Source organism: Lissotriton helveticus, chromosome 3_1 (genome assembly GCF_964261635.1).
Source record: "Lissotriton helveticus chromosome 3_1, aLisHel1.1, whole genome shotgun sequence".
Lineage (NCBI taxonomy): Eukaryota > Metazoa > Chordata > Amphibia > Caudata > Salamandridae > Lissotriton > Lissotriton helveticus.
In genome coordinates, this window is record NC_136061.1 from 1,154,797,122 (window position 1) to 1,154,813,228 (window position 16,107).

Sequence of the window (16,107 nt, forward strand, 5' to 3'; positions counted from 1 at the left end):
ATCCACAGTTGTCTGGTGTGTAGGAAGTAAGTCCTCAGCAAAGGGATTCTTTCCTGCAAACGTACACAAACACAAAAATGCAAAACAATAAACCACAGACATATAATATACTTTGATCATATGTAGGTCATTCGTTGAACCTTACTGTCACATCAGATCAGCAAAAGATTTTAGTAATAGATGTAACTCACCCAACTTGTCATGGGAGAATGCCTCACCTCGCCTGGAAACAGCTCAGGTGTGGAGGCCCCCCTCTAAACATGAATATAGAAGATAGAGGACTATTAAAGTCAACCTCTACCTACTTCTATGATAAATAAAACAATGGTAAAAAATAATGTGCTTTTAGGAGAAGGCAGAAATACATCGTCTCTAAAAATGGAAATGTTCTATATTGGCCGCCTTATTGATCGATCCAGAGGTGTTTATGTTGCGCAATTCAAATGGATCTAAATGCATAGCGCACCTCAGAAAATCAATTGTAGCTTGGAAAAATTCTTACCAAACTGACTATCAGAGAAAGATGTTTAGTCAATAATCCAAGGGAGTGACCAAACATATTGCTCAAAACTGCCATACTACAGCTAGCCAAACGTTTGGAGAAAGCAGGGCATGCCTCCGCTAAAGAATACGGCTGTGGACGTACTAAAAGCTGGAGTTCTGAAAAATGCGCTAAGCCTCACCTCTCCGTCGGTACCCCTGGCGAATCCTAAGCGGAAGGGGAGGTACCGGTGGGATGTGAGGAGCGCATCTATATGTGGTACCTGAGCCAATGAAATACTCTGGTTGATATCACCGCCCAAATACGTTGTAGCGGACCAAACAGGGTACCATTGACATGCCGGTGCGCATGCGCCGGCCGCAAAAACATGGAAGTGCCCTGCAGTGGGTGTCAGACCGGAAAAGGTTGTGTGTGTGCTAAGCCGGAGGGAAGGTACCCGTGGGATATGAGGCGCACGTCTATATGTGATACCTGAGCCAATGAAATGCTCTGATTGATGACACCGCCCAAATATGTTTTAGCGGACCAGACAGGGAAGCATTGAGAAGCCGGTTCGCATGCGCCGGCCGCGAAACACGGAGGTGCCCTACAGTGGGCGACAGACCGGAGATAGTTGTTTGCGTGCGCAGTCTCCTCGCGAGGCTGCGGACCAAAATGGAAGACTGGACCTAGTCCGCACGGGAAAAGGGGGGGCTGCCGCTTCAACATCGGCTGCACATGCGCAGTCTCATCAATGGATTGTCGATCGAAAGGGAGAAATTTAGTTGTACATAGTATGTGGTAGGGACTGCATTCAAACGTCACTATAAATTTACAACCAAGGCCATTGTTCACAGATGACGGGAAAGTGCAGAGGGGCTCACTCGTCGTACTGGGAGAGCCGTGTCCTCAGGGGTAGTGAAAGTACTTCGAGATCTTGAGGTCAGCATATATTGATGTCTATACACATCCATAGTACCTCAGAATATATAAGATGTAAAAATGTAAAGTGTGCGCGCCCACTGTTCCATCATCACGAAAGTAGGTAAATGCTGATGGTTTTAGTGGACCAAATTGTTATGTTGGTCGTCGGCATAGTCCATGTGCCTAACTTGTATGGGTCATGAAAAAGGACCTACAAGCAGGGGAGAATAGTGAGGTGAACGAGTACTGATATATGCATTATTATTAATTCAGGAAGTTTGTTGCATATATTGTCTAGTAAAACTATGGGTCCTAAAGTCTAAATCAATGATAACACACCAAAATGAACAGAGTGATTTGGTCTGTGTAGTATTGATGATTAACCTGTCATATGTGAATTAAAAAGAATTAAGGTAGTGCTACATATGGAGCCAGAAAAGGGGGTAAGTTATTGCAGTCAGCCCTTAGTGGCGCCAAAATATTTCCAGGTAGCTTGGTTAGTCATGAGTAGAATTGTTCCGGTGGATTAGATCATGATCCAGGGAATTTCATCATTCAGTCCATTTACATCACATCTCAGTTTGAATATCCATTTCTGTTCTTTCAAAAAGAGGTAGCGCGAAACATCGCTGACATGTCTGGGTACATAGGGTTGTTCCAAGACTACCCATCTCATTTCTTCTGCTTTATGTTTCATTTGCAGAAAATGGCTGGTAAGACGGGTCGATTGTTTGTTGCACCTAACTGTGCTCTTATGTTCATTTATTCTCGTCTTGACTTTCCTTGTCGTCATTCCCACGTAACGTAGGGAACACGGACAGGTTACCAGATAAATGACTCGTTCGCTGTTACAGTTTGTGTGTTTTCTCAAGAACCATGGCCTGCCAGTACCAATGTTTACAGTCAGGGTCTTCTGTGTTTGTGGACAAGCAGTGCAAGATCCACATGGGTAGTGACCCTGGACTGCTGGGAGGTTCCACAGAGTGTTGTCCGGTACTTGTTCAGTAGTGCTCATCCTTGGTCTGGTGTGTACCAAACTGTCTCGCAGACTCATCCCTCTTTTGAAAGCAAAGAGGGGGGCCGGGACAGTAATGCCAGTTACATTCAGGATTTTCCAATGCATCCGGACGGACTTTTGTACTCTGTTGGAAAGAGTACTAAAGGTGGTAACGAAAGTGAGCTTGTTCAACGGAGGCTTTATCACAGGAGGTCCCAGGAGAGCATCACGATTATTATTAGCGGCTCTTTTGAAGGCCTTCCACACCAATGTTTTGGGGTACTCTCGTTGGCTTAATTTCATTGATAAATCTTTGGCAAATCCCTCGAAGTCGCGTTTATCCGTACAATTACGGCGAATCCTTAGGAATTGCCCAAAGGGAACATTTTCCTGGAGAGATTTAGGGTGGTGGCTACTGTAGGTAAGCAAAGAATTTCTGGCCATTGGTTTACGATACAACTTACTGTCAAGGACCCCGTCTGATGGAAAAATCAGGATATCCAGGAAAGGAAGCTCCAACTTGCTATATTCCACTGTGAAGTTCAGGAATACATTCTTGCTGTTCAGCCAAGTTTGGAAATCCAATATGGTCTGTTCCGACCCTCGCCATATGACCAAAATGTCGTCAATGTACCTCTTCCACAGCAACACCTGATCGAAAAAAGTGTTGCTGTGGTTGAGGACACATGCCCCCTCAAAGATATGGACATAGAGATTGGCAAGGCTCGGGGCAAAGACACTCCCCATTGACGTGCCCGATGTTTGTCAAAATAAGGTGTCTTCAAATGCGTAGAAATTTTCGGTCATGGCAATGCGAGCCCATTCCATAACAAAATGGACAGGAGTAATGCTGTCCCATTCAGTCTCCTCTAGGAGGCCTCTGACTGCCTGGAGAGTTTCATCCTGGGGGATGCATGTGTAAAGTGACTCAACATCGAAACTGACCAGGAAGTCAGTATCGATGTTGAACTCCACCTCAGGAAGGAGCCTGAGAACATCCTTCATGTCCTTAAGGTAGGTGGGAATAGTTTGCATCAAAGGTCTTAAGAAATGATCTGCAAAGGTGGAAAGAGGCTCCAAAAGGGAGCCAATGCCTGAAATTATTGGACGACCCGGAGGGGGTCTTTGGGGTTTATGAATTTTCGGCAGTATGTAAAAGTATGGTGTCACTGGATGGACGGTTATAAGGACTTTGGCCTCTTCTGCCGTAATCCAACCTTCTGTGCTTGCCTCTTCCACCAATGTCCCAATTTCGGTTGTAAGTCTTGCTGTAGGGTCGGTGGTCAAAATCCGATAAGACTTGATGTCACTCAACTGTCTCAGGCACTCTCTTCGGTAGTCACTGATGTTCATAATAACTGTAGCCCCGCCCTTATCAGCGGGTTTGATAATGTTTGGGTCATCTCTGGCCAAAGTATCAGCCGCCAGCTTTTCTTGGGTTGATAAGTTCTGAAAAGTGTGCTTTTGGTCAGATCGCATTGTATCGAGTTCCATGATATCGTGAGTGACTGCTCGTTCGAAGGCTCCTACTTCCGGAGGTACTTGTTGGAGGAGTGGAGTGAAGGTTGATGGTTTCTTTAAACCTGTATTCACATCCCTTTCATCTCTTGCATCTTCCTTGTTGTTGAAGAAGAAATGGAGGCGTATTTTGCGGAAGAATTTTTCTAGCTCACATCGTAGCTGGAATGGATCACTTCTATTTGTTGGAACAAAGCCCAACTCTTTGTTTAGAATCTGTTGTTCGGTCTCAGTGAGGATCCTTGAACTAAGGTTGACTATGAGATCCTCACCTCGGTGCTCGGACCAGCTTGTTGTTGTTGCTGTTGTTCTTGCTGCATCTGGCCCCGTCTGCTCCGTGTGTTCGGGAAAGTCTGGTCCTCCTGCCAGTGAACTTGGGGTTGACCTCGCCTCCTATCCCTGTTCCTGCCGCGGCTTTGTCCTAAAAAAGCCTGGTTATCAAACCACGGGGGTGGAGGTTGGAAATTGGGCATCTGATGTAGAAATTGGGGTTGTTGGTATCCCCAAGGCGCGGGGGGGCCACCAAAATGCCCACCAATGTTAGAATGAGTTTAAATAAAAAATAAAAATAAATAAAACACTGAACATGGCTAGAGAAATGGGGAGCGGGTTTGGGAGTGGGCCTGGGAGCTTCAGAAGAGGGGGTTAAAGAGACTGCGCACAGTCAGGTGGGGGAATAAAGAGGGAGAGCAAGGAAATATATGCACTTCAATGTAATGCTTAACAGCAAACAATGAGAGTCCCCTCAATTATGCTGTGGAAGGATACTATTCATCCAATTAGAACACTCTGAAACCATAGTGCTCCTGGATGGAACGAACACATGAACAGAGAAGTCATTGAATTAAGAGAAGGCATATCTAACAGCACCCATAATTATTATCTACACTTTGACCCAGATTTACAAAGTTTTTGCGTCAGGGATGCGTTACTTTTTTAATGCAGATCTGATGCAAAAATTTTTTGAGGATTTGCAATCCAAAGCAAATTGGTATTTGCATTGGTTTGTAAGAAAAAGTAATGCAAACCAGAGCAAAGCACAATTTTGACTCTGTGTTATGGGGCCTTCCATGAGTGGTACATGGACGTTCCCATGCAAACACCCATGGGTTTTGATGCAAAATCCTATCTATTAACAATAGTGTACAGGGTAGACAAGGTTTTGCACCAAATAATAATGCCACTTGAAAGTAGGTGTTAAAAAAGGAGAAATGCTAGGGCGTGGTTTGGAGCGCGAGGAAGATGGCTGCGTGAGCTCACAGCTCCTCTCCGGAGGAACAGACAACTCCGATTATCTTGACACAAAGCTAGAATTCAGTGATATAAAAAACAGATCTGTTCCCTGAATGCGGCGAGCTTCAGATTGATACCACGTCCGACCAACCCACATGACTACGGCTCTAGAAGGAACCTGGCTGAGGGCTTGGCCGAACCACATGGCTCTGTAATCATGGTACGAGGCGCACACACAAGTACTGTGACCAAGAATGTACAAACATCTACATCTCCGGATGCCTGCTGCCCAATCTGCAAATGGCAAACAGATTTAAACCAACAAAGTCAGCCTGGGCTGCACCAAACCGCCTCCACCTTCCTTCACCCTGCGCCTAAGACCAAACCCGTAATGACGACCACTCACTTTAACAACCAGTGATCCCTGGGGATTTGTTGAGTCATACTGACTTCCATACAAGCCACTCCGGAGGGCAGCTCACCGAGGAGAGAGTGGCACAACCAGTGATAATACCTTAGCTGAAGGTACATCCCGAGCAACGATTCTGTGAAACATTTGTGAAGTTGCGGTATGAGCCATACATGCCAACACGCGCCAACAGGCTACACAAAGATCGAATGACTGGACAATCACATCTTCAGAACCCTGACTACCGAAGGCAAATGTTAAGTAAGCATTTTCTTTTTGTAATAAGCATAGCTGTGCCCACAATTCACCGGATCTAACTCCACTTAATTGGCACGTTTTGCCTGTTTGCCTAGCTTCAAAATGACGACTACCTCCTACACGATCTAGCACCCGTTGGCACTCATCAGACACAATACTTGTGACAGAACAATTCTTATTCAACTCAACATAGGCGAAGAGTTGCTGTTTGTAGGCTCAGATCTCTTTTCATGAAAATCCAGTCTCACCCTTCCCAAGCTCCATGTAAAAAGTTACAAAGCATGCGTACAGAGCAATTACAAAATAGCGGCCAATAAGGTTTTATAGGCCGGTGTTACTACACCAATGGAGGGACCTACAGCACTATAAAAGCGCTCATATAAGAAGGAATTTTGCACTTCTGGCCTGGGAGTAACTGTGATTTTTTCTGACACAAGCTGAGTTGCTTCAGTGAGTATTGGTGTAATTAACTCTCTCGCAGCAGTGGTCACTGGTCACAACAATGTGCTAACCAGTCAAATAATTGTATATAACAAAAACAGTGTCTCAACAGGCGATATTAAATAGGCTGTTAAATAAACATGCACATATAGTTGCAAAAAGAAAAATCAGGGAGACTCCAAGGTTTAAAGATGTGCCAGGGGCAGTATATATTTAGAACAAGTATAGGGAAACAGTAGTATAGGCACTGTTAACACTGATTGTGGGTGTAACCCGAAAAAACGTTGTACATATAAGTGCTTGTGACACACAAGGTGGACGGCACAAGTGACAAGTGACACACCGATGAGCAGTGCAGGATGAGCAATATTGATACTATTTACAAAGTACTTTAGGTTCACAAGTAATTATTTACAATAGTTACAGAGGATTCAACATTTTGTGAACCAGAGCATAGGACCAGAAGTTGCGCTGGGAAGTCAATGGCATTTTGACCCGTAGCAAGTTAGGGCCATCTTCAGGACCAGGTTACCATTTTGTTTGTGCTGATGTAGGAGAAGAATAGGATAATAGAATTGTAGTGTCGTCCCGCCTGACCATGACTGGGACAGGACAGGCGAACAGGAAACAGGAAGCGGAAGGGCTTCACAGGAAGCCAGTAGTCTGTAAGCCAGTGTGAGGCTGGCAGGGAATAAAGTAAGACGCAGAAACCTTACCTCTGAGTTGGTGTGTCATTGCAACGAGCGCCAGCGCTGCGACAATGGCGATGAGGATGGGATATTTGTAAAGCCCACAAGCAGCATCGCTCAGCCACCCAACGTGGCCGACCACCGAACCCTGCAGCGGAAAGAAAACCGCCGAAGCCAAGAAACACCCAACTGCTGCCAGAGAGAAGCGCTCGCCGCTACTGCCCCAGGGAAGAGAGGCGCGAAGAAACCAGAGCGCGTGTGCCAGAACGGCACCCCAACTGCTGCACCAGGAGGTAGGAGCGCGTATGTCAGAGCGCGGCCCCCACGTGCTTCCAGAAGTGAGCAGCCGGGTTGTGCAGCACCGGAGAACAGCGCCCGATCCCAGGCGCGAGCGAGGAGAGAGGAGCCAGAACAGGATACAGCGCGAGGAGCGAGGGTGAGTCAAACACCCTGCCGCTTCCCTCACGCGCGCTGTCTGCCTGATGCCAGAGACAGAGACACGAGGCATACTGTCCCGCGCGGCGGCCATCTTGGAGTCAGGCGCCCGCCCTTAAACAAACCCACGCTCTCTCCATGGCGGCCATCTTAAAGTCAGGCGCCACTCGATAACAAGGACATTGACAGCATAAAGAGGCAACCAAGACACGCAAATGCTCAAGGAGCTGAATAATAATAAACAAACACTGTGTACAGCCAATAATACGCCAATAAGCCCTGGACAACGCTTCATACAGCCATTCAGAGCCAGTTAAGTGCAGATGTCCAATCCGGGCCCTGATAGCTCCTCAGGCACTGCTACCACAGCGTCAAGCACGTCAGGCACAGCGAGTTCAGGAAGCCCAGCTCCTAGTACAGGAGGCCCAGCTCCCCTAGCCAACGTGCCCGCAATGGCGAATAACCCTGTTGGAGCCTCATTCATGCGCCAACCTCAGCCTCTACCACTGACGCCGGGCAACAGCATGGGCCCATCGTGGAAAACATGGAGTGAAGACTTCGAGGACTACATGGTCGGATCCCTGGTGCAGGATAGTAAGCAAAAACTTGTGGCTCTGAGAAACCTGATTGGGCCAGACATTGCACAAATCATCAAAGAACTGCCCAATGCAGCAACGGCTACTTATGACGAAACCAAAGCTGCCCTTGACAGACGTTTTCTTCACAAACGCAACATAGACTATGAGCGACACACGTTCAACCTGGCCACGCAAGAAAAAGGTGAATGCATGAGCGACTTCATCATGCGCATACGAAGACTAGCGCGACACTGCGACTTTGACAACTTCAAGACGGAAGACGCCCTGAGACTCCGCATCATTGACGGATGCCAATCTGAAACCCTTCGCCGGAGACTTCTAAAAAAGCCATATACACTGGAAGAAATCGAAGAACTAACAAGAATTAACGACCAAGCGGACGACTACGCGAAGCGGATGGGGACACAGAAATCAACTGATCAAAAGGACACTGCTCTGCGAATCCAGGCACACAGGTCCCCCAAGACCATCAAGCTCACATCTAAATCGCACAGGTCCCACGCTACTCGGAAGACGTCTTCAAGGCGAAGCTCGCGACACACGAGGTCTGCGAAGTCCGCACCCACTTGCTACAGATGTGGACAGGATTACCCACACTCAGGACAATGCCCAGCGATCGGACAACGATGTCACCGATGTGGGAGAGACAACCACTTCGAGGTTGCGTGCCAAGCTAAACAACCAAGTCACAGATCGTCAGCCAAAGGACGTGAGGCACGTTATCATGCACGAGCCGTAGAAGAGAGGAGAAGATGCTCATCCAGCTCATCAAACTCCAGCTCCAGCATCCAATCAGCCTACTCACGTCACTCAAGAGGTCGTTCCGGAAGTGGTTCCCGCACCAGACGTCGAGTGACAGAATCAAACCGGTCACGCAGAGACATCTCCAGTGCGTCACCATCACACACCCCTGCATCACAAGACAGTGATGAATTCATATGCATGGTAACAGGCAACCACGCAGCACACGACGGTGATGAGTATAGTGACGAGTACATATGCATGGTAGCAGATCCGGACCGACTGAAGCGATATCCAAAACTCGACATCCTGATAGGAGATCATCCTGCTAAATTCGTCCTGGACTCTGGAGCCTCTCTGAATTACATCTGTGCCCTAGAGTATCAATCCATGAAGCACAAACCCAAACTGGAACATGCCGCTGTCCGCATATTCACATGGATGTCACGCAAGCCACTACCCTGCCTAGGTCGTTTCCCCACTACTCTCACGTTCAAGGACCGGAAGATCGATGCCTACATCCATGTAGTAGAAGGACCAGAGGTAGCAGATTGTCTGCTCAGTCTACCTACAGCAGAAAGACTCAAACTCGTAGAACTCCTCTACATGACGGAGGATGCTCCTGACATAATTGCGAAGTTCCCTAATCTATTCAAGGGGCTCGGCAAACTAAATCACTTTAAGGTGAAACTTCACATCAATGAGAACGTGACACCCATCGCTCAACACCACAGGAAGGTGCCGTTCCACCTGCAACAAGCAGTTGACGACGAACTCCAAGAGCTCCTCCAAACGGACATCATAGAGCGCACGACAGGTCCCACCCCGTGGGTTTTCGCCAGTCGTCGTGGTCCCAAAAAAGGGGCAGGACAACAACAAAGTCAGGCTGTGTGTCGACATGCATGCACCTAACACCGCTATTGAGCGGGAACGCCACCCTGGGCCGCACATCAGTGACATGATCACCAAACTCAACGGCGCCACAGTCTTCTCCAAACTCGACCTAAATAAAGGCTATCACCAGCTGGAGCTCCATGACAAGTCGAGATACATTACGACCTTCACCACGCATCAAGGCCTATTCCGCTATAAACGCCTGAACTTTAGCATTTCCTCGGCCGCTGAAATCTTCCAGGAAGCCATCAGGCGAGTCATACAGGGCATCCCAAATGCGTTTAACTATAGCGATGACCTGCTGGTATTCGGGAAAGACCAAACAGAACACGACACCGCTCTTGATAGAGTCTGCCACGCACTGATGACCGCAAACCTAACACTCAATGCCAGCAAATGTGAATTCCACAAAGACACTCTAAAGTTCTATGGACACATATTCTCCAAACAGGGCATGAGACCAGACCCAGAGAAAGTAGCAGCCCTAGCTGACACTCCAAAGCCCCGAGATGTGACTGACCTCCGCTCCTTTCTTGGCATGGCAAGCTATTGCGCACGATACATCCGTGACTACGCCACTATCAGCTACCCACTGCGGGAACTCACTCGCCAAGGTCAGCCATTCGAATGGACGGACGCATGCCAACAAGCTGTCTCCGTGATCAAACAAGCTGTGGGGTCAGCTATCAACCTGGCATATTTCGACACGAAAAAGAAGACTGAAATTACAGTAGACGCCAGCCCGGTGGGTCTGGGTGCCATTCTAGCCCAATACCGCGAAGACTCGGACCAGCAACACATCATCACTTATGCAAGCCGCAGCCTTACGGACACCGAAAAAGCATACTCCCAGCCGGAAAAGGAAAGCCTGGCTGTGGTGTGGGCGTGCGAACACTTCCACCTCTTTGTCTATGGCAAACATTTTACGATCATCACGGACCACCAGGCTCTTGTTACGATATTTGGGAACCCTAATGCGAAAATGCCACCGCGCATTGAACGATGGGGCCTGCGCCTCCAGGACTACATCTTTTCCATCGTCCACAAACCAGGCAAAGCTGAAAACCCAGCTGACTTCATGTCGCGACATCCACTGGCTAACGCCCGTACCGCACTCTCAGTGGCTGATGAATATCTCCTCTTTGTCGTTGACACGGCGTGTCCTCCCACTGTTCCAGTTGAAGCTATCCAGAAAGCTTCTGAGCTTGACCCCCTTGTACAGGCTGTGATGACGCGCATCCGCACGAATTCGTGGAGAGACACGAAACAGTCATCTCAGGACTCGGCTCAACTTCGTCAGGATCTGGCCGCATTTCAACGCGTCCGTGATGAACTCTCAATCAGTGACAACGGTCTCCTCTTACGAGGGAGGAGGATCGTGATTCCACTCAACTTACGCCAAGGAGTCATCAACCTGGCACATGAAGGCCACAGAGGCATTAATGCAACCAAGAAAGCTCTGAGAGAACGAGTGTGGTTCCCCACCCTGGATCATATGGTAGAGACAACTCTGAAAGACTGCTTCACATGCCAAGTGGTCAGCCGAGAAGAACCACCGGCACCGCTACAAATGTCAGAGCTACCGGAAGGAGTATGGCAACAAGTTGCGGTCGACTTCTTCGGACCACTACAGTCAGGACAGTACATCATTGTCGCAATGGACGAATACTCCCGATTCCCATTCGCACACCTGATATCGTCTACCCGAGCAACGACTGTGATCCCAGTGCTCGATGAGATATTTGCAGCCTGGGGCATCCCACTGCGAGTAAAGACAGACAACGGGCCTCCCTTCAACGGCCATGAGTTTACCAATTTTGCAACTCACCTCAACTTCAAACACCAGAAAATCACTCCACTGTGGCCACAGGCAAATGGCATGGTGGAACGATTCATGGGGACACTCAAGAGGGCAATCCAACAAGCAGAATTAAACCACAGAGACGTCCAACAAACGTTGAACGAAGTACTAAGATCATATCGAAACACGCCACACAACACCACCAACCAATGCCCAGCCACTGTGATGCTAGGAAGGGCGCCTCGAACAAGACTACCCATGCTGAATGCGACTCCCCAACAGCGAAACGTCACGGTTGATCATAATACCCTTGTGGAAATAGATCACAACAAAAAGCACAGGATGAAGACATACGCCGATCAGCGTAGACATGCCAAGGACTCAGACATACAAGAAGGAGAAATATGGGTGGGAGGTCCAGGGGTAAAGATGTATTGCCAGCCAGACAGCATCAATGGTATGTGCAAGTAACAGACAGTATATGCTAACTTAACACCTTGAACGCTATGGGGATTTTTCCCCTGTGCTGGAAAAGCAGCAGATGCACTTTACATGACGAGCTGGGCTCGTCATGAGCGTAGCAGGAGGCTACTGCATGACGAGCCCAGCTCGTCATGAGCGTCGAAGGGGTTAATGACTGTTCGCCGTCCATGAAAGTGTTGAAGGATGTGTGTGCTTGTGTGTGAAAAGTAGGTAGACAGCCACTGGCAGCAAGGTTAGGCATCCAGGGGCTAAAAGTGGGCCGGTGCTGAAGCATGGACAGCCGGGTCAGGGGGATATTGCAGCCAAATGCCGACGTCAAAGGGAAGCATCTGGGGCTGGGGGATAGGTCGGGAAAGCAATGACTTGCATCCGAGGTCCAGAGAGGATCCTCTGGGGGCTGGCTACCGGGCTCGGCTTGAGTCCGAGCTTTTTTTGACCAGTCAAATAAGGCACACGACTGGAAATACAAATTGGACCCCCATTTCAGGCCCTTGAGCGTCACATGCGGATACCACACTCTTCTTAGCAAATCGCTGTGACTTCCAAGCCTAAGAAAGGTCTGACGGTTTACACAAGTGTCGCTATTCTACACACTCTCACATGTCTACTCTCACTTCGTAACCTGGAACCAACTGAGTCATCAAGATAACTGAGTTTCAGGGGAAAATATATTATTACAGTCTTCACTGTACACAACAATGGCAGAAAAAGAATCCAAACAAAACCTGAAAGGGGTTAAGGCAGACCTTCCTAAGCCTGACTTGCCAATTAAGAATAAGCAAGTCATCAATGCAAAAATGGAGATGATTCTAAAAACTACTCATAGGGGTCCACGAGTTATCTACATCCACTAAAACAAACAAAGATGTTATGCAAAATGAAATATCTGAAATACGCCAGGACATCAGGCAAACTAATTGTAGAATCGCAGAAGCAGACAGTAGAATAAGCAATTTAGGGGACAATGACTCCAAAACCAAGAAATCTATCCAAGCACTCAACACTGCTACCCGATCAATCACAAGAGACCTCTCTGAAGTGGAAGACAGAAATAGACATGGTAATCTATGATTCTTCAGGATGCCCGAAGCAGAAGAGGATACGCTTGGCTCCTGCATTCTTTTCTCATAAAAATTGTTTACCCAGGCAATGACTATAACATTTGACAAAAGCCTCAAATTCGACAGAGCACACAGGGTTCAAACAAGGAAAGGTCAGAACCAAAAATCCCCTCTGCCTATCATATGCAAACCTCTACAATATCAACACGTTAAGCTCATACTGTCCTTTATGAGAAAGCACAATCACATCTTATGGAAAAATAATAAAATCTTTATCTCGCAGTATTACTCGAAGGTCACGTGGGGACACAGAAAGGCATCAAAGATCTCCGTCCCAAAATGGAAGCCCTGAACAACCATGGCTCATTCACAGGTCCTGCTAAATATTGGGTCACAGATTAGGGCATCTCACACATGTTCACTGACCACGTGGCTCTCAAGCAATATCTTGACGACAGGGAAGAGGCTATGATGGACACTTCAAACCTTAGAGAGCCTGGTGCTGGAGTAAAATCACGATTCCTAAGACAATGCTATCTCTCAAAGATATAATTGTCATTAACAAGTGATCCATACACTTCCACAAATCTAAAGCAGTCAACGTACACATTCAGACAATATTACTTGCGCAAGGATGAATATGTATCATAGGTGATCATTGAGATTTGAAGATCCTGATGTAATATACAACGGGTAAGAAGTGCATGATGGTCAGACAACAGACGACACAAACCAGTGTACACGTCTAAGCTTAACGACTGATAATATGTAACACTCTATGTATGTACCACACTTACCTTATACTTACTGTACATCAGGATTGCGATCTTCATGTATTACAGTTGTCTTATGTTTTACCACTGTTATCTTAACACAGTTACTCATCACCTTCCGGATCCTTCTGGCATAACTTAGATTAATAACTTAGATGCAGGCACCACTGTCGTACCTCACATAATGAGGTCTCAGCCCTTTAGGCTTGAGTTTGCAGGTAATCAGGTATATAAGACTGTTAACTTTACTGCACATCTAGAAAGGTTGGCTAACATTGCATGTCACTGCATTTAAAAGTCAATAAGCAAGCTCTCATGATAAAAATAATTCTCTGTATGTGATGCTCCGCTACACTTGAAGGGTTAAAGATTGTTCCTCTGGAGGAGCAGTACTTCCTCTTGTCACCATTCCCACTGGCTACCCTAGACGGGAGGGTGTAGTGGGGGTGGCAACAGAGGGTGGGGTTTGTTATGTTCTCATTGTACTATTTTTTGTTCAACTACATTTTGAATGATTTCTTTTAGGTATTATTTATCAGTAATCAGGGAAGTGAAGGGAAATACACTAAAGTACCTACTACACAATCCCACAGTGTCATATTTATGATGAACCGGCATATCTACAGACAGATGTGTACCCCAAATATGAGAAGTCAGGTATAAACCTATACTTTTTCTATACCGATGAATGGCCTACCCCAAACTATTAAAATAGTTACCCTGAATGTGAAATGGATCAATCACCCCATTAAAAAAGACAAATCTTCGACGATTTATATAATCAAAAGGGGATATTATTCTTCTACAAGAAACCAAACTCAAAGCTGCACAATCTTCAAACATTAGGAATCCTCAGTTCTCAGATTGAGCTTTTTCAGCAGCTTTGGATAAGAAGAGCGGGTTTCTAGCCTCAATCTCTAAAAAGTCTAGGATCAACCTACAATCAAGTCTTTCTGATACACAAGGGAGGTGGATTATCGCAAAACTATCCAAAAACAACAATGAGATATTTGCGGCTACCGTATATGCCCCCACTAAAGATGATCCCTCATTTTGGGATGATCTTTACATACAACTTGAAAAGCTACCAGACTCAGCCACAAGCACACTAGCTGGCAATCCTAACCTACCACTAGACCCCCAATTAGACAGGAACTCTCAATTCCCATTTTACCCAAATAAGTCCCACAAGGCAAGCATGAAACTGCGCAAAATTTAATCTGATTAATGCGTGGAGAATCCAGAACCCTACGGAAAGGGACTACACATTCTACTCTTTCCCACACAACTCCTATGCACGTATTGACTACATCCTAATATCAGGCAACGTCTTGAGTAAAATTGATCAAACCACAATCGAACCAAGGTTGATATTGGATCATTCTTGCATGACGGCGATCCCTCCCCCACCAGAAACCAACCCCTCTGGCGGTTCAACAACGAGATCCTGACTAGCCAAAACAACACACAGGTTATTGAAGAATCAATCAAAAATGGCCGTAATGAAAACAAAGAAAAGGAATCATCTGACTTTATAAGATGGGAAGCCTTGAAGGCAACAATAGGGGGGGGGGGGGTGATTCTTAAAATAAGGTCCAGAATGAACAAAGAACCAATTCTAAACTCAGAGAACTAGAAAAGCAATTTTAGATTTTGAAAAAAACAACACATCTCTAACAAAGATAAAAATACACTAAACAAATATTACAAATAGAAATTACGAGTATAACAACATTATTATTAATCGAGCAGGCATCTGGGTCAACAAACTGAAGAGCAATAGACTCTGTGAGTCAAACAAGGGTGGCAAAACCCTAGCCTCATATCTAACATTTAAACTCCAAAAATATGTCATTAATATAATGAAAGATACGGAAGGGAATATTACCACTTACCCTGACAAAATGGCTGACATTTTCAAAGACTTTAACCAAAAGCTATACAAAAACAATACTGCTGTAGATCACTCAATTGCAAAAAATATCTGGATGGGGCTAAGATGCCCTCACTAACACAAGAAGAAAAACTCTCCATTAATGGTCCAATCACCGAAGAAGAAATTGTAGAATTTATTAAAAAGCTTAAAATTGGCAAAGGCCCTGACCCCAATGGCTGCAAAGCTAAATTCTTCAAGACATTCTCCTCATACTTAATCGCCCCACTCTTGAAACTATACACACACTTTGCTAGATCCAGCCAAATTCCAGGCAACCTGGCCGAAGCTATTATAATGGTACATCCTAAAGATGGGAAAGACCCTGTTCTTCCAAAGAACTATAGACCAATTTTACTGATAAACTGCACTGTAAGATCTATGCTGCAATTCTATCCATGCGCATAAACAATGCATCTCCAAACTCATCTACCCCT